General features: G+C 36.7%; 1 protein-coding gene across 2 annotated transcripts in view; it reads left to right on the top strand.

Moving 5' to 3' along the window:
- The window catches only part of MGAT4A (alpha-1,3-mannosyl-glycoprotein 4-beta-N-acetylglucosaminyltransferase A), a 72,534-nt gene that overhangs the window by 7,815 nt on the left and 47,305 nt on the right, over positions 1–17,414 (top strand). The gene's annotated exons all lie outside the window — the stretch shown is intronic.

The following is a 17,414-nucleotide window of genomic DNA, read 5'->3' as shown; positions in this document are numbered from 1 at the left end:
AAAGTATGTGACTTTTATTCTTGGTCAAAGACAGTTGTTGGCAGTGTCTTGCATCACTTCTAGGAGATGTTTGGCTACTTGAAGTGTTGAGAACAGGTGTTGCAATGTGTATTGTGAAAATCTGATGCAATTTAGCCCCTCAGAACTGGCCAAACTATGTAGTTTCCACAGCACCATGAAACCATTAGTATATTTCACTATTCTTTTTTAATGATGAAGAATTAATAAAAGAACTTCTAGTTTTCAATTCATCCAAGGGTGTTTTCATAACTGCAGGATTTCCTCACTACATGGGGATGGCTTATTTTGGTACACCAATACAAATTCCCTTGTGAAGACCTCCAAAACTTTTGAGATACTTATCTAGCTTCCTGGTTCACTAAACATTCACTCATGCTTAAGTCATGAAGGTTGAACGTGTTTTCTTTCAAGGATGAAGTTTTCTCTTGTTTGGACAGAAAATGGCCTGGGCTTTATAATAAAAATGTCATCTTCTCTCTCCTCTGTCTGTTGTCACAAAATGAGAATTGCCATGCTGGGTCTCAGCCACAATAATCGTAAATGTTCAAAAACATCTAAACTTAGCAAAGATAACAAAACCTAACTGAGGCTAAAACAAAAAACCTCAGCCAGTGGTGGCTAATTTTAGAGTAAGAAGCAGGAATATTTATCCCCACAGGAAGAAGAGTCCCTACAGGAAGAACCACATAGGAAACAAGGCAAAGAGGACAGAATCTGTCCCATCTATCTATCTATCTATCTATCTATCTATCTATCTATCTATCTATCTATCTATCTATCTATCTTCTCCCTTGGCAGTCGTTATGCAATATTCTCATAAAGAATAGGTGAGGAATCTGAGAGATACATGTATTTTGCAACTATTAACCCCTTAGTTTCTACATGGATCCTTAGAGAAGCTATTATGCAGGTAAATGCTGCTACAGCCTTCTGACTGCATGTTCTGACTTTCAGGGTTAGACACTCATTTCCCACTGATATGAGTTAAGACCAACCAACCAACCAACCAAAAAAGTTAAATGGACTACAAACTGGGAGGAGTGAAGGCAGGGGAAGGGAAGGGATGGGCTGGGATGCTAAAGTAGAAAGTGCTTATAGCAATTTATGCCAGTTTGGAGAAGAGTGGGACCTTTCATTTCTGTTAAATAGAAAGGAAATGTTGGTTTCCTTTGGAAATTCTGTTACAGATCTTCCAGGAGCTGAAATTAAAGGAAATAAGAGTTTCCTTTTTCTTTTTTTATACCAGCGCATGAATGTTGTTCTGTTCTTTATCTAAAATACACTTTAAGCTTGTTTTCAACAAGAAACTGGCCTATAGCTTACTGATACTAAAAATAGTTGAATTTCATTAAAGCTAATCAGGAACGTGGGTTTGGTTTGGTTACTGCGAGTCCTGTGCACGTAGTGAGCACCCTGTCCCTGGTGAATAATACAGAAGAGCTGTATAGCTGTTCAGGTCTGCAGCATCTTTGTGTCTGTCTTATGACTGCTGCAGGAGAGCTCCTCTGACACCAGTGATTTTTGGAGAACTGCAGTGAAAAGGATTGCTACCAAAAGGGTTTTGCAGCACTGCCTTGTTCATTGCATTTTTTTGTAACCTGCTAGCTAGGTTAACTCATCTCTTTATGGGATTATAAAACTTGGTTGCTACCAGAGTATTTAATGGGATCTGGCTTAGCCAACATTTTGAGGTATTGCTCTTGATTTCAGCCTAGTGTTAAGAGTTGGAGAGAGCCCATGCTTCTGCTCAGTGTAGCTTCTCATTATTGTTCTTCAGCCTGAGTCTTCCATGAGATATCCCCTCTTGCATCCAGCCAAATAAAGAATGTCTGCTTCTTAATGCTACATTAGTGTAAAGGAGTTTTATTTTTACCAATTTTTGGTAACAGCTCCTCCAAAATGCTGGTTGCTACTCACATCCAGAGACTATTGAGACTATCATGGGTGTAATTTAGCCAAGCCAGAAAAGGCAGTTGCATCTGACACAGCTGCTCATACCTTACTGTAACATTGAGTAAAAGGGGCTTTGCAATGATCTGTCCTTTTTTGATGGTAGTTGATATTTTCCCTAGTAAGTCTAGATGATTAGAGGCAGAGAATTTTTACTGGATTTCAAACAGCACCAAGATGGGAGGAGTAAAAAACATAGCCAAAGAGATTAAAGCTTAAAATTGATTAGGTAAAATGGAGACTGAGTCGGGAAGTGGGTTGAAGGTAGGTGAAAGTGCCCCAGTCAAAACATGGGATGCAGTAAAGAAAAAGAAAATCAAATATGTACATGAAGAATTGGGAAAAAATTTGATATTGGCATTATAGGTGGGAATGACAGTCAAGCTACATGTGATTCATCACATTATCTCAGTAAACAACAGAAGTTGAGCAAAAAAGAGGTTTAAGGAAGTATGTATGATGTCTACTGCTCCAGCAAGACACAGGAAGTCGTCTTTTTTGCTCTGCTTTGTACTATGCCTGCTTTGGGATGGCACACTGGAAAGAAAATAGAGTCTTTAGATGGGGTTCAAAGAAGCAACAAGTGATCAAAGACCCAGAAAGTCTACCTTGTAAGGGAAGGGTCAGTGTCTTGACTTTCCTTACCTTAAAGGAGAGGTGTGAGGAGAGAGACAGGAAGATAATTTTCAAATATTTTAGAAGTTCTTGCCAATAATTTCTTGTCAAAAAGAGAAAGAAAAAATACATAATCTATTGTTAGTCACCATAGTGAATAACAGGATCTAAGGGACTGAAATTGAATAGGAGAGGAAGGTTTGATAGTGGACAGTTTTTCTAATGGCAGTTTCAAGAGTAGTTAAACCAGCAATGACGAGTAAATGTTACCATAACTGGTATCAATAGAGATTTGGGCTAGCACAAAAAGAGTGAGTTATACTGATTTTTAAAGTCAATATGGCACTTCCAAAATAAATCTTAACTAGAGAAGACCTACAGTGGTAGGAATGCTCCAGCTTTGAAGTAGCAATTGTGGTGAAATTAGTTTTGAGTAGGGGATTGGGCTAGATGACCTCCAGAAGGCCCTTCTAACTTAAATTATGTTAGCTATTCTTGGCATTTGCCAGGTTTATCTCTCCTTATGCCAAGAGCAACATGACAGTGTGTTTAATTACTAAATAATATTGATGTTTGCATGAGATATGTGAGTTGCCCTTTCTTATAATATAATTTGATCCCTTAAAATACATAAAATAGTTGCTTGTATTTAGCAGATTCCCTTATCTGTTTATTTTTAGTCTCTTACTGTTATTAACAATAAGCAGCCACTTCTATATCTAGGAGCTATAAACGTACCGTGTTAGAAAAACATCAAAAAATTACTTACTTTTATTTTCAGGTGTGATTTTTTTTTTTTCCCCCTTTTTTCTTTTTCGCTCACTCTCACATTTTGGAATAGTATCTTACTCAGTAACTTTTTTCCTGCTGTGTAATTACGACTTTATTTGCTGCTGGCATAACAAAAAAAGCTTTTTTCATTATTTATACAGTCTTTAGGACTAGAATCCCGAAAGTTGTTTCTTTTTAAGATGAGACATTGGTAAGTCTATAATTTAGTTTTGTTTATAATGCACTGTATTTTTGTTTTCCTGAGCATGGCAGAAAGTGAATAGAAAGCAGTTTCCTTGCTCACAGTGAAAGGCTTTATTCCAGCTAGTCTTTGCCTAAAAAGCAATTACTCTGCAGTATTTTAGAGCTGTGCTTCCAGCTGTTTTTCTGGTTGTCTCCTCAGCTTTCATGCAGCTTTCTGCCTATTCCTGTGGATGCTTCCCACAGATGTGCCACCCATCCATCTAACTGTAAACAACAGAACCTCTTTTTTTTGCTTGTGACAGTATGTAATTTTACTATATAATGCTCAAAAATAATTTAGAAGTTTTCAGTGCCTATCAAGCATAAATTTTGCTATAGTCGCCTGCAGATACAGTGTGGCCTTACATGCCAATGCCATGGATGTGCAAGTTTCCTTAGTTCAGAGATGGGCTGAACTAAATCTTTTTTCCATTGCAAATTACTAGTGAAGTACTTGTGCCAATAAGCACTCCTCACACTTGGTTGCATGCCCCCTGGAGACAAACTATAGACATACTGTTAGAGAGAGATTTGGATAAAAAAATGTGATGGGATTACATTTGACTTACAAGGTTGTTGTTAATTTGCAGTAATATGTGAGCATGATGAAGCTTTGATCCTGAGTTGCTTGCAAGGAGGACAAGTTAGAAAGAACATGTTCTCAGAAACAGTTTGTTCAACACAGTTGTCAAAGCACAAAGAAACGAGGAGTGTCAGCAGCCTCAGCCCACTACCATGTGTGGAAACAATAATCAGACTTCCACAATGACTGGAGTTTTGTGCCCAGGCTATTAAGAATTTCTAAAAGTTTCAGCTCTTAAAATAGCGTAGTTAATTTTGAGGTTGTAGCAGTCCTCTGACTAGTTATTTTTGCTAGATGAATTTTCTTCTAATATATTACTATGTTAAACATTTGGCTGTAGAACAATCCTTACTAATCTCTCTTTAGGTTAGGAAGCTGCATTTTCTTGCTGTAGTTCCTGCCTTGTATGTATGTTTATTTCTGAGAGGAGTGAAAGGAATGGTTTAAAGTAAGAGCACCTTGATTTACGTGTACAGAAACTCACTGAGTTCTGTAAAACTCACTGACAGTTCTGTAGTAGAAACAAATCATCTTATTGGAAGCTTTCAGGTTGTCAGAAGTAGTTGTTTTTCTGTGTCTACTGTGTTCTGTTTTGCTGTTTGCTTTGTTTCCTTGCCACATTGGACTCTAAGTTAATTATACTGAGATTATTCAGCATCTTAACCCTCAAAAATCTTGAGCCCTGAATGCTCAAGAGTATGTGAGCACAGTAATGTGATAATTCTTGGACAAGATTTGAGACAAGTATGCATGGGTTTTCCTGGACAAGACTTCAATTTCTTCATGGAAATTTTACCTAGGCAGAAATTCCTTTGGATGCAGAGCCTGCAGCCTGGATGGGTGCGTGCTGCTGTACAGCATCCTGTTACTGATGAGGTTACTGCATGACCAGAAATTCCAATTGTGTACACACAGATGAAGTGTGCACAGTAAGTGACACCTTTGGGAAGTTTTATGTAAGTGCATATTTGTGATAAGTAGTTGCTGAGCAATTATACAGTATTGCTCAAGTCCATGTGCATTTGGGATGTCTGAGAGGGGTCAGGCACTCAGTTACTGCACAGTTGGCTGGTGTATGTGCTGTGAGTCACATTCTGGAGGATGTGTGGAGGTGCATGTGTTGTAGAGTTTGTTTGCATGGAAGCATCAGGGTTAAACATTTTTGCTTTGTGCAGAGATTATTTGTGCTCTCTGTTGATGAGAGAGGCTCTGAAAGAAATAGGGGAGACCTTTCTGGAATTCACGTGTGTACACATGTGCTGGTAGAATAACTGCTTTCTCATAGGTATATTTGACTCCCTTAGGTGAGGGCTTATTTTCTCTTGTTCTCCTCCTCCACACTGCTTTACTTAGAAGGCAGTTGTATAGAATGCAATTTTATATTACACAAAGACCCTGAAAAAGGGACTTAACTCTCTATTTGTAGTATGTTGCTTTAGACCTAACTGTATTTAACTCAGTTTGAGGAAAGAGTTTAACTTGGAATGAACTGTAACTGGATGGAAGACCTGTCTTGTTGTGTTTTGGGGATCAAGCAATTAGGTGCATTGGATTTTGTGGTATTTTAGCTGCATGTAGATTAAAGTGATCAAAAGTCTGAATTGAGTGAAGCTGAGAATTTATTCTTATGCAGGACAAAAATTGATGTTAGGACATTGCCAGAATGTTTGTATATACTGTAGTAAGGGCTTTAAGTTAAGTGCAGTCATAAGATAACCTAATGTCTTGTATGATGAATGTAGGATGGCTTTTTTCAAAAACTGCATTTAAAACATGCTGCTGTATCCTCTTTTTCCTTCTGTCACTCCTTCACAATACTGTTTTAGTCTGGCTTGGTTAAATTTACTGCAGAATACAAATTAATGTTGTATTCCTCTGAGTTTGGAGGAATTCTCTGTGCTGCCACTGCTCACATTCTGCTAACTGCATGGGTGCAGAGCAGCTGCAGTACTGCTGCTGCTGGGCGTGAAAGCAGGAGCTGGTCAGGGGTAGAAGGTCTGTTATGTATGGGAACACATAATGGGGAACAGCATTAGGGCTTGTGTGTGCTTGGTCTGCATGCTGGTTTTGAGGGCCAGGGCAGAGGAACAGGGGGTCTTGGGATGTGGCATAGAGTCTTGGGAAAGAGCAAGAGCTGCTCTGACAGAACCTTCTGTAAGTGAGGAGGGGTAGAAACTGCTGTAGGAAATCAAATCTGTGAAGCTTGTGTGGATGCAGTACCTGTGTTTGGATTTGGATGTACCCTCCCTACCTCACAGTCTTGGTGCTCTCCAGGCACACAAACTCTCCAGAGTGTCAGGTGAGAGAGGTGGCTTATTTAAAACTCAAGCAGGCATTTCCATGTAAATTGTATGCCTTAGTTTTGGATTTTTTACAATACTGCTGGTATCATACTGGTTTAATCTTTCAAAGTGTAAGAAAAACTGCCTTTTATTGTGTTCATAGTCATAATTTTGTACTTGGTAACTTTTTTAATTAGTGGAGAATAGCTCTCTGAGCCTGGCAAGAATCGGTGCTTCAGCTTTTTGCTTTTATCTATACCTGGTGTTGTAGTACATCCTAACTTTTTGTCCATGCTTTTATTATTGTTAAATCTGCCATAGAAGAAAAAGGCATTAGAGGCTACTTGGCTTTGTTGTTTATTGAGACATTATAGATGCATTTTTCAAATGGAAGTTAGATGTAGGAGTTTGTTGTTAGGTTAGGTTGTTATACTAAAGGGGAGTGTTGCCATTTGTGTTGTTTAGGTGGAACTGCAGAACGTGTGGCTGATGCAGTAGACTCTACTGTTTATTCTCAAAAAAAAAAGCTTGATAGAAAATTGATTTATATACCGCAATAATGGTATGAAAGTAAAAGGACACTTAATAAAAACTTCTATGACTTTATTGATTTGTATGTCTCAAAATGAAAAACTGGATCTTCCATCGAATTTTAGCAATGCAAAATTTTTTGGGAACAAATTTTTAACAAAACCCAAAGTCCTTCCTGAAGGGAAGATAAAAACGTTTTTTTTCAGTTAATCTTTATTAAGATGATGCTTCTTGGATCTCTTCTTCAATGGGAGTAATTACCAGACTGTGCTCGTTCTTCTACAAACTCTGTTTCCTTGTTGCAGAAAGGATCAATATGGAAAGTATAGTTCTATTCAGAAATGTTAACCCATTGGCAATACAGATGGTGCCATATTTCTCAGTCTTGTTGTAGCATCACAGTGTTCAATAATACTGATGGAGAGTACTATAGTGGAATAATAACTTAAAATATGTAATTAGCACAGTGATTTGGAAAATTAAAACCAAAATACTAATTTTCTGTACTGAGTATTTTGGAGACTCGTCACAAAAAGCATTTAAAATTTCACCTTCTTATACCTTGTGGCACACACATTCTAATGGTCTTTCTTAGTCAAGTCTAACTAGAAGCTCAGTAGTACTTTCTCTAACCTTGTGCAAACATCTTTGTTACTGTTTCAAGACCATTGCTTTCCTGTTTATGAGGCAATTGAGATTAGTTCTGTTGATTGGAGCTTGTTGCTCATAACACCCCATCCAGCCTGGCCTTAAACATTTCCTGTGATAAGGCACCTACAACTTCTCCAGGCCACTTGTTCCAGTGCTTCATACCCTCATAGTAAAGCATTTCTGTCCTGCATCTAATCTAAAACTACTTTTTTTCAGTTTGAGGCCAGTTCAGTAGGTTATAAAAAGTTATATGCAGAGAAATATTTTTCCTTAAAAAAAAATAAAAAAACAAAACCAAAAAACCCAAACCCAAAACACCACAAAAGAATGCCCCAGGAATTTAAGACCACTAGATAGCATGATATCTTAATACAGGTATATGTGCTTGTTTATAGAAGGTAGCTGAAAGTATTATTTTCTGATTGAGATCTGAGGAGAAACTTGAGATGTCACGGATGACTTGTAGTTAAACTGACTCGAAGAGGTCAGATTACCTACAGGGTAATTACATTTGTTTACATGGTCAGCAAATCTGTAAGTATTTCAGGTGAAGGAGTTGTTCCTTGTGCTCTTTTAACAGATATGAAAGAAATGTGTTATATCAAGGTTAGGTTTTGTTGTTATTTTTAATGTTGAAATTATGATACCACGCAGAGATGCTGATTATAAAGCCACATGCTGCTCAGATCAGATCAATGGTTATGGCTTCTTTGATGTGTCCTGTTAGGAATGAGTGTAATTATTAGGAGATACTCTTGTTCATTGAGCAATAAAATGTACATATTATACATACATCTAAACTAAATTATGGAAGCAAACATAATCAATGAATGCAACATGTATGCTTAATATACATTTCTGCACAAATGTAGAAAGGATTGGTTTATTTTAGTATGTTAAAAAAGCAATAGAAATGCTTTCTTTCACCTAGTATGTTCAGTCCTTCAGTGTTGCCAAGACTGCAGGCTAGCTATTGTTCTGTATCTTAAGTATTTTTCAGTGGTATAGTTGTAATGTTTGCTTAAACTGGAGCTTTGTGCTTGCTTGAGCAGTATAGTTACAGTCTTGCTTTTTATTTGGCAGTTAGTGTGAAAAAATAATTGTGACATAATGATCTTTGTAAAAGCTGTCATTGTAAATTGTATTTTTGAGGTAATACTGTGATGTAGAAGGTTTCCTAGTTTCTTTTGCATTGTTGAACACTTTAAATCTTGTGCAAGACATGTCAGAAATGTCAAAGTGAGATGTTTTAGTGACAGTTACTTGAAGGTAGTTTTTTTCACTGTAAAGAGTTACTGTCCAGGTTACATGAATTCAATGCTTTGTACAGTCAGTTGAGCTTTTCTTTTATCAGCTTCTTAAACTGAACTCTTTGTGCAACAAATGTCTGAAGTTGCAATCATTTTTGTTGTTCTGCTTTGCTTTTTGAGAATATTATCTATGAAGTGTTTTTAAATCTCTTCGTGTTTCTGTTCAGGGATAGAGATGTGTTAAATACTGATTGCTTATTGTGGGACAGATTTAGCATATGATTTCAGTGGTGTTCTTATATCACTTTCCCCTTAGAGAAGAAATGCCAGTAGAGGTGCCTGTACTTCTTAGCACAGGGAATAAAATAAGAACCAAGTAGCTGGAACCTAAAAAGCCCTGAGGTTTATATTCATCCATAGAGTGCTGGACAGTGTTGTTTACTAGTCATAGAAGTGTGAATCCTAGTAAAGGCAGATCAGGACAAATAATTTACAAATGTGCAATTGTGTGATTTCTTGTTTTGGAGATTTTTTGGGGTTTGGGGGGGGTGGGAGTTGGGGTTATTTTTGGATTTTCTGTTTGGGTGTTTTTTTTGTTTTGGGTTTTTTAGGGGGTGGTTTGGTTTGGTTGGTTGGTTGGTTGGGGGATTTTTTTGAATTTTTTTGTTGTTGTTTGTTTGCTTGGTTTTTTTCCCCATCACTGTAGCTTGCTTTTCTCTGCTTTAAAAGACAACTTTCAGCTCAAGTGCTGGCAATAACTCCTCTCAAACAAATCATGTGTTTAATTATCCTTATTGTCTGAAGCCAGTGCACAGACAGAGCACCATATGCTTCTGTTGACTTGACCTCCTTATTTGTGGGTGTCTGGATTTTCTAATATAGTGTTCTTTCTATTCCTTGTGTCCAAAGGAACATTCAGACTCTCTGTTAGCCTTCATCAGAGGAGATTTGAATGCGGTGTCATACTGGATTTTATAATTGATTTGGAAAACATCTAAATTGTGGCCTTTCTCTGTTGAACAAATTGTATCTAGAGGCAAAGGTGTGCAATTGCATCTGAAGACATTTAAAATGTTCCTGGCTGTTCTATCCAGCTTTGAAAAGACTCCTTAAGTAAATCATTCATCAGTTGTCACAATTCTAGCTTGGCTTCTTTGGCTTTTTCATTTCTTAGGATTTTTTTTTTCCCCTAGAAAAATGTTGTATTCGGTGGCTTTTTAGAAAATAAAATCAAACAAACATGATGTACTGTTTCATGTTTCCATTTTGATTGGTAAACTACATTTTTAGTGTGTTTATATTAAAGATGGAAAAATGTAAGGAAAGCAGATTCTCAGATCAAAGGGCTATTTACATGGAAATTGATTCTGAAATTTACAGTTAAAAGTAGAAAGGTTTTACCAGTTGATATGACAAGGGATCATATTCAAATTGCTTTAAAAATTTTAGAGAAAACAACTTCAACTCCTGCTGCAAAGGAATGTTTAAACAAAAGTATCTAGACTCAGATTGGATCAGGCCCTGGAAGTTTCAAAGCAAGCACTTCAGACTTGTTCTAGTGCACTAAAATTGGAGAGAACAAAAAACATTATTTGTTTATAGAGATCCTTGAAGTGTGAAATGTGAAAAAATTGCAATGAGAAATTAAATAATTGGAATTATTGAGGGTTTTTTTTAACCAAAGTTAGGAAAACCTGCAGAACCTTCCCTCAAAACCAAGCTGTTCTTCACAATGAAAGCTTGATTGATTACTTGAATAAGCACTTTTTAAATACTTGCTGTCCTAATAAGTACGTTTCTATGTGGAAAACAAGGGCAATAAAGAGTAGTTCTGATGGAATGTTTTAGTAGATCAAATAGTGAATTGTTGAAATGACCCATCAGTTTGAATAACAACATTAGGGATAAAAAAATGACTTGCCCACTTGTTTTTCTGCATCTGGATTTTGTTTATTTTTTTTCCTGATGCAGAAAATGTTTTGTCATGATTAGTAGGGTACATTTTTTTGTAAATCATCTACCATATTTTCTGTCTTTAATTTCACAGAGTATTATACTTACAAAAATTGCCTATTCTCTAATCCCTTCAAAATAATAAAATAGCTTTATGAATAGGCATAGCTACAAACTCTGTAACTAAAAAGGCCCACAGAATCAAGTGTTCAAAGAGGACTGATAAAATTTGACCTTGAGCATTTTTCTTAAGAGCTTTTATTTATAGCATATCTTGTTGTTAGCCTTTACAGTATACTGCTTTATTTGTATTTGCATGGTTGATTGCTTTAATGCTTTGGATTTTATAACTCATCATAGCTTGTTTATAAAAGGTTTTAATTTCACTTTAAGAGCAGGGAGCTAATTAGCTCTTGTTGAGTAGTCATCTATGGTAATACATTGTAACATTTCAAGGACATTGTGTATCAGCTTTTAGCCAGTTTTGAGACGAGTCAGAATCTGATTTGTGAGCACGCTTGAGATTTAAACTTTGGGGGCAAAATTTGTTAACCTTCTTTACTCTTCACTGTTTGACATTGCTGATTATAAATATGATTTGTGCCGATGTGCAGGTTTTGACACTTGATAATTAGCTCAGCTTGCTACAATGTTTTGCTGTTTTTGTAAGTCTAAATGTCACAGGAGGATTCTGGAACATCTTTAGTATCTCTCTTGTGTGGACATAGCTTTTTGTCTTTGACTGTGTGATTGGTTTGACAATTCCTCTGCTTGCCTCCCTTCGGTCAGACATTTGAGAATGCAGTGCTTCGTCTGTGCCTTGTGAATATCCTCTGAGCTCTGGAGTCCCTTCCAAAGGGCAATGGATGCAATGTTCAAGCTATCTCAGTAAATGCCAGTATGTATTTTTGTCTGTGCATCTTTATGTTGATATTGGAATGACTGTACAGTGCAGTAGGAGCAGAATTTTGTATCACAGTATTGGGTAATTGTATTTGCAGTTACATTTTGCAAAACCTGTGCTAAAGGGAAGCGTAGCCTTTGTCAAAAAATGTGTCAGATTTAAGATGAAGTTTAAAATTACTTAAGTGCTAGCGTGGTAAGAATTTTATTTTACATACTAGAGAAATTAACTTTTTTTTTGGTTGACAGTGGGAATAATTTAGTCTGTCACATATTAGCATAACAGGATTTTAATTTAAAAGGATATCTGCTTTCAAGAAATGAAGATGAGTATTTTATCAGTCATACTACAAATGTGATGGCTTGTAAGGTACTTGGGTATTATGAACCAAGCATGGTCTAAAAAGTTCTTGTTGCTTACATCTGTGGATTGAAGTGCAGGTATCATCATGACTTACTGCTGGATACTCATTTACTTGATACTACAACTTCATGGATGACATAAAACATCTGAACTGATTTTACGGGAAGTGCAGGATTGAATTTGTGTACCTCACACAGCTCAAACAAAGAAATGTTCCCGTAAGAGCCGTGCCAGATGGAATTGGCTGGCACGGTGACAAATCCCTAATTCACTGAAGAGTAACCTTCTCTTGCCTCACCACTGACTCTGTATGAAAGCCAGTGTGGAAGCTCACTGCCAGCTAAGACCTCTACTCTGCATCAACCTGTAAACTGATCAGCATCCTTGATGGGAGTGTAATGAATTAATACATGAAGCTTTTTAGTGTCTCTGACCCATAACAGGATGGTAACTACTGTAAGGTTTTTATAATGGGAGTAAATGAGTTGTAGAATAACTAATCACAGAAACACATGAATTAGCACTTACTACAGTGTGTTCTCACAGATTCAAGCATTTATTTAATGGCATTTTAATAACTCTTTAACAGGATGTACAGAAAAATGAAGCATTTGCTGTGGAACCTTTAACTTGTAAAAGATGAAAGGGTTCTGATTAGGGTGGGCCATAAAATGTTACATTGGCAAATGTAGGACCGTTGCCAGTGATACACTGCTGATTTGAATAATGATTTAAAGTTTCCCCACTTGGATAGAGGAAAAAGTCCTGTTGTGTCAGGTATCTGTTCCTTCTCTAAGTGTTCTACTTACAGAGAATTTGTGTACAATGCTTTGTTGCTAACCACAGCCTTTTGTCTGTGTGTCCTGTTGTTTAATGAAAAAAGGGGGTGAGGGCAGAAAATATAAATCAGGCCTACAATTAATTGGCAAAGCTAAGCCCTTTGTGCTTGGCTTGCTGTCGTTTTTGAGTGCCAAGTCTATGGCAGGTTACCTTTTTGTCTGTGTGGCAGATCCATCACTTTGGGTGTTTAGCTGGTTTGAAGGAAAGCTCAACTGCCTGCTTGTGATATGGGAAGGTCATAAAGCTTTTCCTGATCTTATATGATGCATCTGCCTTTGGTACAACCAGCCATACTAACACAGAGCTCTTGAGTAAATGATAGCTTGCCTTTTATTTATTTAGTTATTTATTTATGTGAATGCAGCCACCTTAGTTCAACAATCTTAGTTCAACATGTTCAGTTTTCAGTTGTCAAAATGGCCTGTGATTTAATGTGTTTGGGAGCCTGCTTGATTGATAAGGCAAATAACAGTTTACAAAGCTTTCATACTGCTCTTTATGTTGTAGACTGTAGTTCTTTTAGGACTAGGAGACAGGAGATAGTCAAGGCTTTCCTTGAGGAATAATGGCAATTATTGAGAATCACTGAGAATCACTGAAACATTCTTGGGTTGTGAAAGGGTCTTCAGGCAATTCTCTTTCCTTTTACAAGTGTGCACTCCACTCAGTTTAGAAGTGCACTCCAATAGTTTCTTCGTAAAGTTTTCATGTTAGGCTAGAATAGACTGTTTCAATTGACAGTGGTCATCTTGTGCAGCCACTTCAGGGCTGACCAAATGCTAAAGCACATTAAGGTCATTGTCCAAATGCCTCTTAAACACTGACAGGCTTGGGGCATTAAAAAAATCTAACTTTGCTAAAAAAGTAACAGGAACAAAAAGTTAAGCTGTTGATGACTTTTATTGACTTTCAAACTGTATAGCCTTAAAATTGCTTTGATTGAGTTTCCACAGTATTTTTGTTTTGTTTTGTTTTTCAGTAGAATATTTTATTTGGAAGTAGAATACAGCAAGTTTTCTGCTGGTAATTTACTTGCAATTCAGATTCATGCTATTTCAGTTGAGCTGAAATACTCTGCAAAATTCTTTTCTGAAGTCAGACTACAGCCTGTTTTCTTATTCATTTACTTTGATGTCCCTTTTTATCTCAAGGGAAAGCTCTTTGCTGTTACAAAAAGCAGGGGTTGAAGTATATAAGCAGATTTTTCAAGAAGTACAAAAGCCCAAACGAAGAAATCAGATGCATGCTAAGATGTTTTAAAACTTCCAGAAACTCCATGTTTTAAAACCTTGAATTTTTCTTCAAATTTAGACAACTCTTAAGCAAGTTATGTAGTCAATGGCTAAGAGGGGAGTTTGTAATTTTGGCTAAGGAGACTGAGTTTGTCATTTTGGGTCAGTGGTGTCTTTTTGGAATAACTTTTTTTTTTTAACAGTAATTTAGTAGGAGAATTGTAAATAACCCAGAGGAGGCTGACAGCTGAGATTTCATCTCTGGTTAAAAACTGACAAACCCACCAGTTTCATTTGAATTTTCACTTTTCAAAATACTGCATCAACTTTCAAGTGAGCTTGTCTAAATTCTTGCTTCTGCATATTTAAGAGAATGTATTGCTACAAAGGAAAAAAGTTGACAAATTACTGGTTCAGTTGACATAGTGTTGGGAGAACTGTACAGCATCTGGCCAGCTAAAATATTTAGGCTTTAGCTTCTGGAGTTTTGCTGAACCAAATAGAATTTAAGAGAAAAATGATGAAGAATTAATGCTTTCAGTTCTCAGTTTCTTAACAAGATATTTATTTTATTTTTCTGGCTTCCAGAGAAAAGTGTGGAAGATCTTCTCAAATCAATGTAAAATAGTATGTAATTCTTAAATAAAAATGTGCTCATATCTGAAATTATTGGAGACCAAATGTCTTCAACATTGGCTACAGCTGCTGTTAGAGGGATGTTTTATTTGTCAGAGAACAGGCAGATATCTTTGGGGTTCTTTCATCAGTATTGTAAGGCCAATAACTTACTGTCTGAATTCCTTATTCTGTTTTCTTAACTCTAGATTTCAGTATGAGAATCAGAACAGAATTCATAATCCTGTAGAAAAATAATCTTTTTGTTACTGATGGTGATCACTGACCTCTGTTTTCTCTGTGATCAGTACTCACCTTTTGGCTGTAATAGCAACCAAAAAAAGTTTTTCATACTTCTGGACAAGAAATCAATTAAATTTCTTTTGGTTTTGGAAAAATCTCTGATCAATAAAACACGAAATAGTCTAACCTATTTTGAAAATATCAGGTGCACTATTGACTTTTTTTAACATACAATGCTTACAAGTCAGCTTGTGATAGAAATGGATATCTCAGTTGGAAAGGACCTACCAACAGTTATTTAGTCCAAATGCCTGAGCACTTCAGGGCTTACCAAAAGCTAAAGTATATTATTAAGGGCATTTTCCAGATGCTTCCTAAATACTTTATGCTCTCTAGGAAACCTGTTCTGGTATTTTACCAATGTCTCAGTGAAGAAATGCTTTCTAATGTCCAATCTGAACATCCCTTGGCCCAGCTTAGGACCCTTCCCATGTGTCCTAGCACTAAACACCAGGGAGAAGAGCTCAACGCATCCCTCTCCAATTCCTCCCCCTTGGGAAGCTGCACAGAGCAGTGAGGTCACCCCTCCAACCTCTTTTTCTCCAGACTAGACCAACCCAAAGTCCCCAGGCACTCCCCACAGGACAGACCTTCCAGCCCTGTCACCAGCTGTGTTGTCCACCTCTGGATGCATTCTGAGAGCTCTGCATCCTTTTTAAACTGCAGGGCCCAGAACTGCACACAGCACTCCAGGTGAGACTGCACCAACCACTGCCTTTCCTTCATCTTGCCTTCATCCATGAGGAGGGTGGTTTTATCATGGAATGATACCACATGAGTTAAATTGGACTTTCTCTACCAAACTTGAGCTCAGTCAAAGTTTAAATAAAAATATATTCTTAAATTTAGTCTTGTAGGCTCATTCTCAAGTAGTTAGTCAGGAACTCTGAAAAGTCAAATTAGAATATTTATAAACTGCTGATGGCTTAAGGGATGCTTTTCTAAAGTCTGGGACATGTGGTCACTGCTAACAGTGGTACTGTAAGAGTCTAAGAAGTATTTTCTCCTTTGCAAGTGCCTTTCAGTGTGAGATAAAATGTTATGGTTTTTTGTTTGTTTGTAAGTAATAAGTATCTGAGCAATTTATCTTTGAAGTACTGAAAGTATGCTAAAGATATGAGTGTTAGACATTTAAATTTAATTTGTTTAGTTTAAAACTAGAGGCAGCCATATTATAAAACAAGTAACAAAATGCCAAATTACACATTAATCTCTAAAAACATGAAAAGTGCTAGCTCTAGTAGTGTTAGAGATGTAAATGTTTTAGGTCACTTAAGTTCACATAGTCAAAGAATTATTTTTTAATTTCATTTTGCATAAATAACTAGAAAAATACTCATAGGGTAGTAGACTTTAGATCTTATTGTATTTGTAATCTTAGGATTTTTTAGTTATGCTTGACTGAATAATATTATGCCTAATGGAAAAAAAAAATTACTATATATTTGTGAAGGATAGGTGCCAGGAGTTTGTGTCTTTTAGAGCAGCCTCCTTAACCTAGATATGTCTGGTTGAAGGAACTGTGAGAAGTTGACTACTTGTCTAGTATTTCTTGAAGAAATTAATGCTTTTGATGTCTCAAGTACCATGAATGCAATACCAGTTCAGTTCACTGGAAGCATCAGGACTGAACTACTTTGTTGGTTATCATTGGCAAATAAGAATAGCCTTCCTGCCAGAAACTCCAAAAAATCTTCCCAGTCTTCTAAGTGCTGCTGACTAAAGCATCAATTCCCATGTCAAATAGCAGCCTAGATTCAGTCAGCAGTGTGGTGTGCCTAGCACTGTGTTGTGGGCCAGCATCTGTGTTCTGGGTTTGTTGGCACAAAAGCAATAACTATTTGGTTTTAATGAAAGAAGCAAAATAAAGATGGCAAGGGAAATGTTTTTAAGAGGTAGTGAACTATGTTTTTATTTTTCCATCTTCAAAATAAAGGACATTTTAGTTAATTAAGTTTTCTAAACATAATCAGAGCAGTAAAAAAAATAAAATAGATGTAAATTGAAAGAATTTGGGGGGAAAGCAGCCCTATTAACAACAGAAGTTGACTTCTATTCCTTTTTTTGCCTGATACGTAATATAGCAACAGGAAGAGTTTCAAATTGCTTGCTAAACTTCTACTTTCCTACCATTGCAATCCAAAAAGACTAGGAATGGATAGGTAGATAACAAAAGAGATATGTCTATGGGTGTCAGCTGAGTGGCTGGAATATTGACTGAGTTATAAATTCACTTAAAATACTCCAGTCAGTATCTGTGTATTGGTTGAAGGAGGGTGATAGTGATGATGGTGAGCAGAAGATTTG

Source organism: Sturnus vulgaris, chromosome 2 (assembly GCF_052056855.1).
Source record: "Sturnus vulgaris isolate bStuVul1 chromosome 2, bStuVul1.hap1, whole genome shotgun sequence".
NCBI classification, from domain to species: Eukaryota; Metazoa; Chordata; class Aves; order Passeriformes; family Sturnidae; genus Sturnus; species Sturnus vulgaris.
Note: the sequence above shows the minus strand (reverse complement) of the source record. Positions and strands in the feature narration are given on the sequence as shown.